The following is a 13661-nucleotide window of genomic DNA, read 5'->3' on the forward strand; positions in this document are numbered from 1 at the left end:
GCAATGTTGGTGTGCCGAACCCATTAACTCGTCATTTACGTTAGGTATATCTCCTAATGCTAACCTTCCCCCTTACCCCCTCCCCACAATAGGACCCAGTGTGTGATGCTCCCCTTCCTGTGTCCAAGTGATCTCATTGTTCAATTCCCACCTATGAGTGAGAAATGAGGTATTTGGTTTTCTGTTCTAATTTTATTTTAACTCCATTATAGGCTCATTAGTATGCATGCTCTCTCTTTTTTTTTTTTTTTTTTTTTTTTTTTTTTGTCCTCTCTCTTTTTTCCCCTCTCTTTTTAAAAGCTTTTCTAGGCTTAACAATGTACATCTTAAACTTATCACAGACCCTCTTCTATGCTGTGCTGTTTCATATACAGTCTGAGAATTTTACAAAAGTGTACTTTCATGTCCTTCAAGGCCTAATAGCACAAATTTTTTTTAAAATATATTATATTTCTTTACTGTACAGTGTTAATTAGCACTTAAAGAAATTTTAAAATGAGAAAAAAGTATTTTTTAATCCCCCCTCCAGCATATTTCTAGTTTCCAATGTCCTCATTTATTTCTGTGTATTCTAATTTCCATGTGGAATCATTTTCCTTCTGTGTAAAGAACATCTTTAATATTTTTTGTAATGCTGGTTGACTGGCAGGGACTTCTGTAAGTTTCTGAATGCCTGGGAAGAAAAGGATACATATTTTGCCTTCAATTTAGGAAAAAAAGTGTTTGTAGTTGTAGGATTATAAGCTTGACAACTTTTTTCTTTCAGTGCTTTAAAGATGTGGGCTCCATTATTTCTGGTATTCATTCTCATTTTTATATGTGTTTCTCTATACATAAAGTGTCTTCTTTCCTCTGGCTGCCTTTAATGCATTCTCTTTATCACCGACTTACAGCAAATTGATTGTGATGCTACCTGGTATAATTTTTCTCTTCTTTATTCTGCTTGAAGTTTGCTGAGCTTTCTGGAATTAGAATATAGTTTTTACTGAATTTGGAAAAATTTCAACTACTCTTTCTTCAGTTTTTTGTTTGTGTGTTTCTCTGTTATTTTTCTTTCTTTCTGGGAATTTGATGACACATTTTTTTGGAAGCCTTGTTCAATAGCTCATTGTTACTTTATGTTTTAAGGCTTTTCTTTCTCTTTGTGTGTTTCATTTTAGATAGTTTCTATTGCTATTCCTTTAAGCCCATTAAACTTTTTTCTTCCTCAGTGTCTAATATGTTTTAATTCCATTCAGTGTAACTTTCCTATCTAGAAATTTACTAGTTTATCTCCAAAAGTTTTATTAGAATATTTTTACAGCTTCTATTTCTTTCATCGTCAGACTTACGTTTATTTTGATTCCTGAACATTTGCAGTGTATTTATATTTGCTATTTTCACGTTCTTGTTTACTAATGCAATCATCAATGTTATTTCTTTATCTGTTTCTATTGATTGATGGGTTTTGTTTTGTTTTGTTTTCGCCCCGATCCATTTGTGCCTGGTAATTTTTTATTGGATACTATACATTTTACATTTTTGGATGATGAATATCTTCATATTGTTTTAAATGTCTTGGCGCTGTGCTCTGCAACACAATTTACTTGGAGCTGAAGTTACTTAGAAACCTTTTGAGCTTTGCTTTTGATCTTGGTTAGGGAAGATCCAGAAGAGCCTTTTGTTTAGGGTTAATTTGGTCCCCTTACTGAGAAAATGCCTTTCTAAGAACTCTACACATGGGACATTATTAGGAAATATTTCTACTCTATCTGGTGGGGTCACAAACTATTCTGTCTTGTGTAAACTCTAGACACGTTCCCAGCTGGTTTCTTCCCTGTCGTTTGGAGTTTCTTCACACATATTCACAGACCAGGACTCAGCCAGAAGTGAGCCTGTTGGTCTCCAGTGCTCGCTGTCTCTCTCTCTCTCTCTCTCTCTCTCTCTCTCTCTCCCCCCCACCCCCCCCCCCCCGCCTCGTGTGTGTGTGTGTGTGTGCGTGTGTGTGTGTGTGCAGTTCCTTCTTGGCTTAGACAATCTACATCACAAACTCACAAACTCTCCTATGATTCTTCACCTAAAACCCTGATCTCTGCCTCCTTAAATCAGCAAAAATGCTTGGCTGTGTTTGGGTTGTCCCTTTCCATCCTGTGGCCGGGAAGCTCTTTTCAAATACTTAATGGGGCACTCGTGAGGCTCAACTCACCTTCTCTTGGGGATACATTTTTGGAGCTGCCTATTTTCCATGATCTGAAAACCATTTGTTTTATATAATTTGGCTGGTTTTGTAGGTGCTTTATGGCAGGATGGTAAATCTCGTCCTTTTTATTATGGCTGAAGAAAAATTTATGAACTACCATATGAGTTTTTATTCTTGAAGTGGTATCTCTTTATCATTCCCTCACTGGAAGATGAGCACTAAGAATATTAACGTACGCTGTCTTTTCTCTTCTGCCTCCAAATCCCTTCCCAGGAAACTGCACCCTTATCTTCCATCCAAGACCGGCAGGCTTGCAGTGAGGTATTTTCTTGGTGAGCCTTATTTGAAGCTAAGATCTTGCTATGGGAGAGAAAGTGATGTACATTCAGCTGTCTAATCCCATAACCTCATCTACATAAGATCCAGAAGTCATGCAGAAAAATATTTTATTCTTATTTGAATTCTGACATGGACTGACTTGAGATCTACTGGCAAGAGAGTAAATTTCAAATGACTCACCACAAAAAATAGAAACATAAGTGAGGTGATAGATATGTCAATTAACTTGTTCTAATTATTTCACAGGGAATACATATATGAAAATATCATGTTGTATCCCATTCTTGTATACAATTATGATTTGTCAGTTAAACAAAAAAATAAATAATTTTAAATATTAAATAAAAATAATTTTACTTAAAACACTGAGTTTTTTTTTTCTGTTGGAAAATTCTATTAGATCTTATTAAATAATTTAAGAAAAATCAAACCATTCACAATGTGATGTTAGCATCCATCCATCTGGTGGCCAGTGTAAAAAAATCAATATTGTGATTCACATGCTGTGTCTTAGTAGGTAGATAGATACTTAAGAGTAATATGAATTATTTAATAATTTAAAATGTTCCTTGATTTCATGTGCAACTGTTCCGAATCCCACAGTCATTCATATGCCTCCAAAGGTGGGAACTCGAAGGAGAAGGAGAGCAAGATAACAGGCATTGAGCACTGTGGGGAAATGCAACTTGATGATACAAGAATCCATGGCATCTCCGCTACCTCAGCAAGGCATCTGCACCCTGGGGTGCATCAGCCCCCGGACTTCTGCACAGCTGTGTCTTTGTCTCCTTGGTCCCGGGAAGTTGCCCCTTTTCTCTGGAGGACACCAGGAAGGAGAGGGCCCACAGCACATCCCTGACAGCTGCAGGAGCTGCCAGCCTGGCCACTCAGGGTCCTTCAAGGAATTTATATTCTGGAGGGTCTATGACATGAGGTGCTCTTTATTTTTGAGATGTCAGCACTCTGTGGTCAGCTTGCAAGGAAATAAGCGCAAGAATGGAAGGTGAACCCTTAGAAAATTGAGTATGACTTACCAGTGGAATTTATGGCTGTTGAATCTAAAAAAATCAAAAACAAAAACAAATCAATAGCAAGGCTTGTATCCCTTATGTCTTTTCATTTCTTTGTTCTAGTAATTTATTTTTATTATGTCTTATAGAAGTTTGGCGCTACCACAGACTAAAGGGAAAACAATATACTGACTTGTTCCCATAGAAATCTGAGAAATTCTCTAAATGTGGGCCTGAGTCTACAGCAGAACTCAGCTGGGGAAAAGACCACTTCTATAGAGTATTAGAAATTGTCTTCCCATCGACTCATTACATTCTCAAGTTCTCAATCGGAATCACTGGACAGCAGATTGATATTACTTGGAGCAAAGTGTGTATTTTTTCCTCCAGTTTATTGAGATACAATTGACAAACATTATATATATTTAAGGTGTACCACTTGATGTTTTGATACAGGCATACATTATTAATTCATCACCACAATCAAGGTAGCAAGTGCATCTATCACCTCACATAGTTATCAAATTTATTTTGGTTTGGGGGAACACTTAAGATCTACCCTCTTAGCACATTTCAAGCATATAATACAGTATTGTTTAATATATTCCTATTACTGTACATTAGCTTTCCAGAACCCATTCATCCTGTCTAACTGAAACCATAAGACCTTTGGCCAACAACTCCCCATTCCTCCCAACATACCTCCAGTCCCTGGCAGCCATAATTCTACACTCTACTTCTATAATTTCAACTATTTCAGATTATCTGTAGAAGTGAGATCATGCTGTTTTTGTCCTCCATTGCCTGGCTTATTTCACTCAGCATCACATCCTCCAGGTTCAGCCATGTTGTCACAAATGGCAAATTCACTTGTTTTTAAGGGCAAATAATATTTCGTTGTACGTATATACTACAATTTCTTTATCCATTCATCCAGTGATGGACATTTAGGACATTTCTACATCTAGGCTATTGTGAATTATAAAGTATGTCTTTTCTGTTTATAGATTTACTAGTTATCCTTTTACACAGGTCTGGATCACCGCAGAAATGGACAAGAAAATTTGGACGTGAAGATCAGATCCTTGCCTTGCCCTGATGGTAAGATCAGAATGGGAAATTCACCTTTATCCAAATTGCCACTTCTTTACCCATCTGAAAAAACAACGATCCATGTTACTAAAACTGCCAAAGATCCCTCACCATATCCCCGTTTGCCTACTGCTGTGAGTCATGAAAATAACCACTTAAATGATTTTTCTCAAAAGTAAAGGACAATATCTCTGCCATTAAATGTGAAGTGTGGTGAATTACGGAGCATGCAGTTATACAGGCAAAGTCACCCCAGTGCTGTCGCAGCCACACACATAGCCCAGCAGCCTGACAGGTTGGGGTCAGGTGGCATTCTCCCTCTTGAAGGGGTTTTAAAGTGAAATGTGGGAACTAGAGTCAATAATCCTTATCATCAATGACAGCCACAGTGGTCAAATATCTCCTCTAAGGTAGCCTGGCAATGGAGAGTTCACTTGCATTAATTCATTTAATAGTCACAGAAATTACAAAGTCTGTCCTATTACCATTTTACAGACAAGGAAATGAAAACACAAAAGTTTGTGTAGCTTATGTGAGGTTTCACGGTTATACCAGTGCCTGTTCTCTCTGGGCTACTTATTAGACAAAACTGCTTCACCTTATTTTGTTTGTCCATTTTTAAATCTCAATAAAGACAAAATTTTTTTTTGGCCTTTAAACAACATCAGCTCAAATAAATTTTCTAGAATGAGTTTGTTGTTGTTTTATACTGCTTCATGTTCAAGGACTCAAAATTTGAAAGAGCTGGTAGAGTGAAATTCAGCTAGATTCAATGTTTCTATCCCACAGAAGTTTTTAAAAACTTGGAGTCTAGAATGTTGACCTTATATGAGTGGCACACACTGATGTGCCCAACGTCATATCACAAGTTAGTGGCAGGGAGACTCAGTGATGTGCTAGAGCTGCTTTGTTATAACTCAAGAGAGCCCACTGTTAAATACTTGGGAATTTTGCTAGCCAGTTGTGAAACCTTTGGTATCTTGAAATCTTGAAATCAGTCATGATGAAGTACTTATACCAGGCAAATTGCCAAACACAACAGAAACAAAACAAAAGAGAAAACAAAACAAAGCTTGCCTGCTTCATTGATTATTTTCCAGAGAACAAGTTTAACATCACAGCGCTATTTGCTTTCCAGTATCCGAAATGAAATCTTACAGCCTCCTTCTTAGAACTTGGCAAATATTTAATGAGAGAAAATGTGAAACTGACTAGGTTGCATATTTTTATCTACCTTCTAATGGTATGGCTATAGGCACAAACCTATGAAAGTTTGCAGTCGCTTCCTGCTTGGTTTGGCTTTAATGATCTATACTGAAGAGACTCCCCTAAATAGTAGCTCTATCCAAAATATCTTCAGAACTAAAAAGTTAAAGGAAAAGAACTAACATCGACCTATTAAGGACTTCAATTTCCCATTGGAAAGATGAAGGAAACTGGCTTTGTTGAATATTTCTTTAACCAAATTTACTACAGAATAATTAAAAATATCTGAATTATTCTCCAATATGGAAGTCACAGGAGTGAAGGAGAAGAGTACTGTGGTTTGGGAGAGAGTTGGATATTAGGAAAAACCCCTCAATTTTCATGGACTTGAGAGCTGGCAACCTGGACGATCTGGTCTCCCTCTAGTCCAGGCTGAGTATGACTGACTGGCTATGTGAACTTAGGAATCACGTCAATGAAGATACCTGATAAGAACATTTTGGTTTCACAGACTTATATGATATGGTTTGTATATAAGGTCCGTGGAGACATGAACTTAAATCCCCTAACGAGAGATGTGCACCTACCCAGAGTTGTGTGTGTCATCACTGGGACATGCAGAACTGAAAACATTTCACCTAACTCAGCCTTCTCCTAATGTGCAGGTGTTTTAATGGTGTTATAAGTATATTTTACATGAATAAATGTGACTTCTGTGGCCCATAGTCATGTAGCTTCCATGAATAGCACCCAGGACTCTGGTACCATCTCCAAACTCACTGCTTTGGCTTTGATTTTCTCCTCAACAACCCTTCTAAGCACCCTTCACTCTGCCCATCATTCCACGATCATGGTGCTGGCAGACGCTGGATCTGGAGAGACCTGCCTCCTAGTTCATAGATGGTGCCTTCTTGCTGTATCCTCACATGTTGAAAGGGGCAAGAGAGCTTGCTAAGGTCCCTTTTATAAGGGCACTAATCCTATTCATAAGGGTTCCACGTTTATGACTTAATCTCCTCCCAAAGGCCTCACCTTCTGATACCATCACATTGAAGGTTAGGATTTCAACATATCAATTTTATGGGAACACAAATGTTCAGTTAATAAAATTTCACCCACAGGCCCCCAAATTCATCTCTTTCTCACATGCAAAGTATGTTCACTCCATCTCAACAACCCCAAAAGCCTTAGCTTGTTTCAACATCAACTCTAAATTCTAAAGTCTGAGGTTTATCTATTTAAGTTCAGATATGGATGAGGCTTGAAGTATGATTCATCCTGAGGCAAATTCCTCTCCAGCCGTGAACCTGTGAAACCAGACAAGTTGTGTGCTTCCAGAGTATAATGATGGAACAGGCATAAAATAGACCTTCCCATATCAGAAGGAGAAAGAGCAAGGAAAAGAGAGATAGTTGGTCTCAATGAAGTCCAAAACCTAACAAGGCAAACAACACTGAATCTTAAGTTTCAAGAATAATTCTTTGGCTTGATGCTCTGCCTTCTGGACGCACTGGGGCAGCCGTGTCTCACTCACAGCTTGACAGGGTGCTGCCCACTCTGTGGCTCTCAGTCAGGGACCTTCAGCTCTCCTGGAGTGTGGACTCCAGGTGACTGCATCCTATGTAAACAACAAACATCATGTTGGGGGGTTAGGATTGCAGCACTTGAATTTGGGGAAATGCAGAAACGTTGAGTCCATAATGTGCAGCTGCTGTGTTTAGCCACACCCCTTGTTATTGGAAGCCCAGCAGTGACTCAGGGGCTTTGCCCTCATGAGGCTTACATTCAAGCCATATTTACATCTAAATCACTAAATCTACTAATAGGAAAAAGTGGCTGACCTCCACAACTAGGAAGGAGTCCAGCTTGCTGGCTTTCCCCAAGGACAATAGCTTGTAATTTTTAGAAAGGGGCTTGAATATGAACCACAAAACCACAATTCTCAACTTCCAGGAATTCTAAAGGCTCAATGCACTTTCATAATGGAAAAGTGATTCTCAAAAAATTGTCTTCTAGGCAATTATATTGGTTTTTATTAACAGTTCTGAGAGTAGAGAACCTACCATGTGCAAAATCTCAGATGGATTACACAGTATGATTTACAATTGCTCCAAAGAAAGCTATATATTCAGGTATAATTCTACCAAAACATACAGAATCATATGTGGAAAATTTTAACTCCTAATTTTTAGATTAAAAATTACCTAAATAAATTGAGAGACATCCATAGAATGGATAAGATACTATCCAGGGATAAGAGACTCAATATAGAAATATGTCAATTCTCTTCAAATTGACCAATGAATTTAATACAATTCCTATAAAAATCCCAGCAAATTTTTTTAACAGATACAGACAAGCTCGTTCTTACATTCATATGGACAGGACAGAGCCTACAATAGCAAAAACATTTCATAAAACAAGAATTAACTGAGAGGAATCACTCAATCTGCTGTTAAAGCTTACTATATAGCTATAGTAATCAAGACAGTATAGTATTGCTGGAGTCAGAGACACATAAAATGGAACAGAATTAAGGACTCAGAAATAAATGCACATACATATGTCCAATTGATTTTTAATGGACTTTTTTTTTAGCACAGTTCACAGCAAAATTGAATGAAAGGTACAGAGACTTTCCATATACCCCCTACCTGCACACAGGCACAGCCTCCCTCATTGTCAATATTCCCCCGCCAGAATGGTACATTTGGTGCAATCAATGAACCTACACTGACACATCGTCATTATTCAGAACCTACAGTTTCCATTAGTGTTCACTCTTGGTGGTGTAAATTCTGTGAGTTAGAATAAAATATGTAATAACATGTATCCAACATTAAAGTATCATCCAGTAGAGTTTCACTGTCCTATAAAAACCTCTGTGTTCCACCTATTCATGCCTCCCTCTCCACTAACCCCTGGCAACCAATAATCTTTTCACTGTCTTCATACTTTTGCTTTTACCAAAATATAATTAGTTGGCATCATACAGTATGTAGCCTTTTCAGATTGGCTTGTTTCACTCAGTAACATGAAACTAAGCTCTCTCCAAGTCTTTTCATGGTAAATAGTATTGAATACTATTTTGCTGTCTGATGTAACACAGTTTGTTCATCCATTCACCTACCAAAGGACTTTTTGGCTGCTTCTAAGTGTTCACAATTATGAATAAAGCTGCGTGAACATCCAATGTAGGCTTTGGGTAGACATAAGTTTTCAATTCCTCTGGATAAATACTAAGAAGCATGACTGCTGGATCATATAGCAAAAGTATGTTTAGTTTGTAAGAAACCACCTATCTGTCTACAACATGGCTGTACCATTTTGCATTCCCACCAGCAATGAATACGCGTTCCTGTTGCTCCACATCCTCACCAGAATTTGTTTTGTCCTGTCAGTTGATTCTTGACAGAGGTGCAAAAATAATTCAATGGAAGAAGAGCAACCATTGCAATAAATGGGTGTTGGAGCAATTGGACATCTAGAGGGGAAAATAACAACAAAAATAAGAATCTCATCCTAAACTTCATATCTTATATGAAAATTAACTCAAAATGAATCACAGACTTAAAAGTAAAAAACTTTTACAAAAGAAAATGAAGAAAATTTTTAGGTCTAGGACTTGCCAGAAGGTCTCAGACTTGGCACCAGAAACATGATCCATAAAATGAAAATTTTATAAGTTGGACTTCATCAAAATTAAAAACTTTTGCCTGACAAAAGGCCCTATTAAAAGAGGTGAGAGAAAAGCTACAAACCAGGAGAATATATTTGAACACCACATATCCACCAAAGATCTTTTGTCTAGAATATATAAAGAGCTCTCAAAATGAAGTAGTAAAAATCATTCAATCAAACTAGAAAATGAGACAATGAAAGGAACCAATGTTTCACTAAAGAGGTTCACTAAACAGGATATACAGGTGACATTCGAGTACATGAAAAGATGTTCAACATCATTAAACATGAAGGAAACGAAAATTAAAACCACGAAGAGTTATCACCACACACCTATCAAAACGGCTAAAATATAAAAATAGTGGGAGTGCCACATGCTGACAAGGATGTGAGAGAAGTGAACCACACATACATCACCAGTAGGAATGTGAAATAGCGCTATCACTCTGCACATAGTTTGTCAGTTTCTTAACAAAACCAAAAATGCACTCGCCATACATCCCAGCAACTGCATCCTTGGCATTTATTACAAAGAAGCAAGAACTTAAACGCTTACACAAAAATCTGTACATAAATGGTCATAGCAGCTTTATTTGTAATAGAAAAAATTAGAACCAAGCAAAATATCCCACAACGGGTAAATGCTTAAACAAATAGTTTTTAAAAATCTATACCATGGAATATTATCCAACAAGGAAAAAAAAATAAGGAATTATCGATATACACAATTGGGATGGGTCTCAAGATATTGAGTGAAAAAAAGGTCAATCTCAAATGGTCACATATTAAATGATTCAACTTATATAAAATTATTGAAATAAAAACATTACAGAGATGGAGAACTAATTAGCGTTTGTCAGGGGTTAGGGATGGGCATCACGAAAGGGTGGTGGCTGTGGCTCTGAGAGAGTAGCATGATGAACCCTTGTTTCCAACTTGTTCTGTGTGATAATATTGCACATGACTAAATACACACAGGCAAAATGAATTCATGTCAAACTAGTGAAATATGGATAGGTCAGTGTCAATTTCCCAGTCCTGACACTGCACTACGGTTATGCAAGATGTTACTTTTGGAGGCAAGTGAGTGAAGGTTACATGGGACCTCTCCATATTAATTCCTGCAACTGCGTGGGAATTCACAAGTATCTGAATTTTAACGCTTAATTCAAAGAAATCATCTATTTAGAAAATAAAAACTCATTGCTGCATGCTCCCCCCGCTCAAAACATCTAAGTTCCTGTAGAAAAATGTAATTCCAGGTATAAAGCAGGGCATTTAAAATATGGCCCTTAATTCTAATACGAAGCAAAGCAGCTGCTGCAGGCCAATGAGGTCATGTCAGGAAGATTCAGGAGCCACCTGGCAGTAATTCCTATTGCCAAAGTTGGGACGATCCAAGCACCAATGAGGATAAAGACTAAAATAAATTAAAATACATTGAGTATGTTTAAACCCATGCAATCTAAATAATTTTTGAAAGGCAAAACCCTCATTGGTCACTTTGGGATGATGCTAGGTAACCAGTTATTCATTTTGAAAATTAGGATACAAAGGGGGAAAATCAACCATTCATGTTGCTTTATTTTAAAGGAACATAACTCAGGATAATAAAACTTATATAGATAAGATTATCTTCAGAATATTTAGCTAAATCAGAATAATAGAAAATACATTTTGCAATCTCTACTGATAGAAAAGATTTATGCAATAGGCTGGGCACAGTGGCTCACGCCTGTAATCCCAACACTTCCAGAGGCCAAGGAGGGTGGATCACAAGATCAGGCCTGACCAACATCGTGAAATTCAGTCTCTACTAAAAATACAAAAATTAGCTGGGCGTGGTGGCGCACACCTGTAATCCCAGCTACTCAGGACACTGAGGCAGGAGAATCACTTGAACCCAGGAGGCAGAAGTTGCAGTGAGCCAAGATCGCGCCATTGCACTCCGGCTTGGGTGACAGAGACTCTGTCTTTAAAAAAAAAAAAAAAAAAAAAAGGTATGCAATATTCTTCAGGAGAGCTCACTTCTCACAAACACTACAGATATTTTGTGCCTCCTTCTGTATGCTCATGAGACCATGTTGCAAGATTCTTCCCATAAAATCGAATTCGCATCTGATAAAGTCTCTATTTGGCCATTAGACAGGAGATATAGGAAAAAAAAGGAGCATATTAAATTACAGCAAGGAGACCCAATCAGCAAAATCCAGTGCGGGGAATTCTATAGGACAATGTAGTTTCTTTATCAAATAAACTAAGGAAAAACATAAGAAGAAAAGGAAGGAGGAGGAGGAGGAAAAGGGGATGGGGGATGAGGAAAAGAGATGAAGAACGGGGAGGGAGAGGAACAGAGAAGTGACCCTGAAAGTTTATGAAGACAAAATATCAACCAAAATAAATATATCTATATCTATCTATTTATGTCTTTATATATGAGTTAATTTTTATGTCTTTATATATGAGTTAATTTTTAAAGATACATTGAGAAATATGCATGAGTAAAATGATATCTGGGATTCCTGAGATGTCTGAGATTGCTTCAAAATAATTCAGTGATAGGTAAGTGGCTAAGAAGATGGGCCATAAATTAACAATTGCTGAAGCAAAATAATAGGTCTAGGAAGGATATTAACTTTACTCTTCTTCCTATGGAAAAGAGTAAATATATAGAGAGTAAATATGGAAAGAGTAAATATACATAAGAGTAAATATATATCTTCTCCAAATATGTGTGTGTGTGTGTGTGTGTGTGTATATATATATATATGATTTTTTCATTAAAAAATAGCTTGAGTGTAGACCATGGGGAACCCATTTATATTCTCCCAATTCCCTGGGATTTCTTCTAGGGATGTCTGCCATTATGCTTTCTTGTGTAGAGCCATTAGGAAAAGTAAACACAGTCATCTGTGGTCAAAGTTTTGTGCTCACTTACAGTAAAAAATATAACCCACTGCACAATGATTCTCCACACACAGTAAATTATTTGTGTCACAGACAATTACATAATTATGGAAATAGAATAAAAGGTCACCAACTGGAAATGTGGCCATTTAGTTGGGTTCAGAAACCACAGGGAAAGAAGCAATATCCTAAGCTTCCTCCATGAGACTTCACTGAGGCTTTCTGTCAGATTCACTGCTAGAATCTGGTGCTCTTCCTGTTTATTCTTTTTGTAAGAATTTTATTTTGTGTTTTGTTTTGATTTAACTTTATTTTTATGTCTATTTTTTGGAAAGAAAAGCTAAGACAAAATGTTGTTGAGGGTTTTCTTTGTGTTGCTTTGTTTTCTTATTTTTTGTACATCTCCACCTCAATATTTCTACATTATTAACATGTATTAAATAACACTGACTAGAAGAGGTTTAGCAATGCCAGTGGAAAATAGTGGCATGCATATTTCTAGAATGTCAATTAATTAAACATTTTTAGGGAAAAAGCATGCATTGTGCCTTTATGCATTGTGCTAAATTACGGAAATCATACTATATCAATGTATCCCTCCCACGAATGCTTGCCCATTTTAGTTAAGAAAACTGCACCTCAAGAAACCAAGTAAAGTTCTCTAAGTTGTATAAATAAAAAGTGAAAAAGAATGGAGCCAAGCTTATTTATTTATAAAGTATATGCTTTTATATGTTTACAATGTCCAAGCCTTTAAAAATTTATGCCATATATATTTATATAAATAGAATAAAATGGAGGGGCGGAGCAAGATGGCCGAATAGGAACAGCTCCAGTCTCCAACTCCCAGCGCGAGCAACACAGACGACCGGTGATTTCTGCATTTTCAACTGAGGTACTGGGTTCATCTCACTGGGGAGTGCCGGACGATCGGTGCTGGTCAGCTGCTGCAGCCCGACCAGCAAGAGCTGAAGCAGGGCGAGGCATTGCCTCACCTGGGAAGCGCAAGGGGGAAGGGAATCTCTTTTCCTAGCCAGGGGAACTGAGACACACAACACCTGGAAAATCAGGTAACTCCCACCCCAATATTGCGCTTTAAGCAAACAGGCACACCAGGAGATCATATCCCACACCTGGCCGGGAGGGTCCCACACCCACGGAGCCTCCCTCATTGCTAGCACAGCAGTCTGTGATCTACCGGCAAGGCAGCAGCGAGGCTGGGGGAGGGGCGCCCGCCATTGCTGAGG

This window comes from Macaca fascicularis, chromosome 3 (assembly GCF_037993035.2).
Source record: "Macaca fascicularis isolate 582-1 chromosome 3, T2T-MFA8v1.1".
Lineage (NCBI taxonomy): Eukaryota > Metazoa > Chordata > Mammalia > Primates > Cercopithecidae > Macaca > Macaca fascicularis.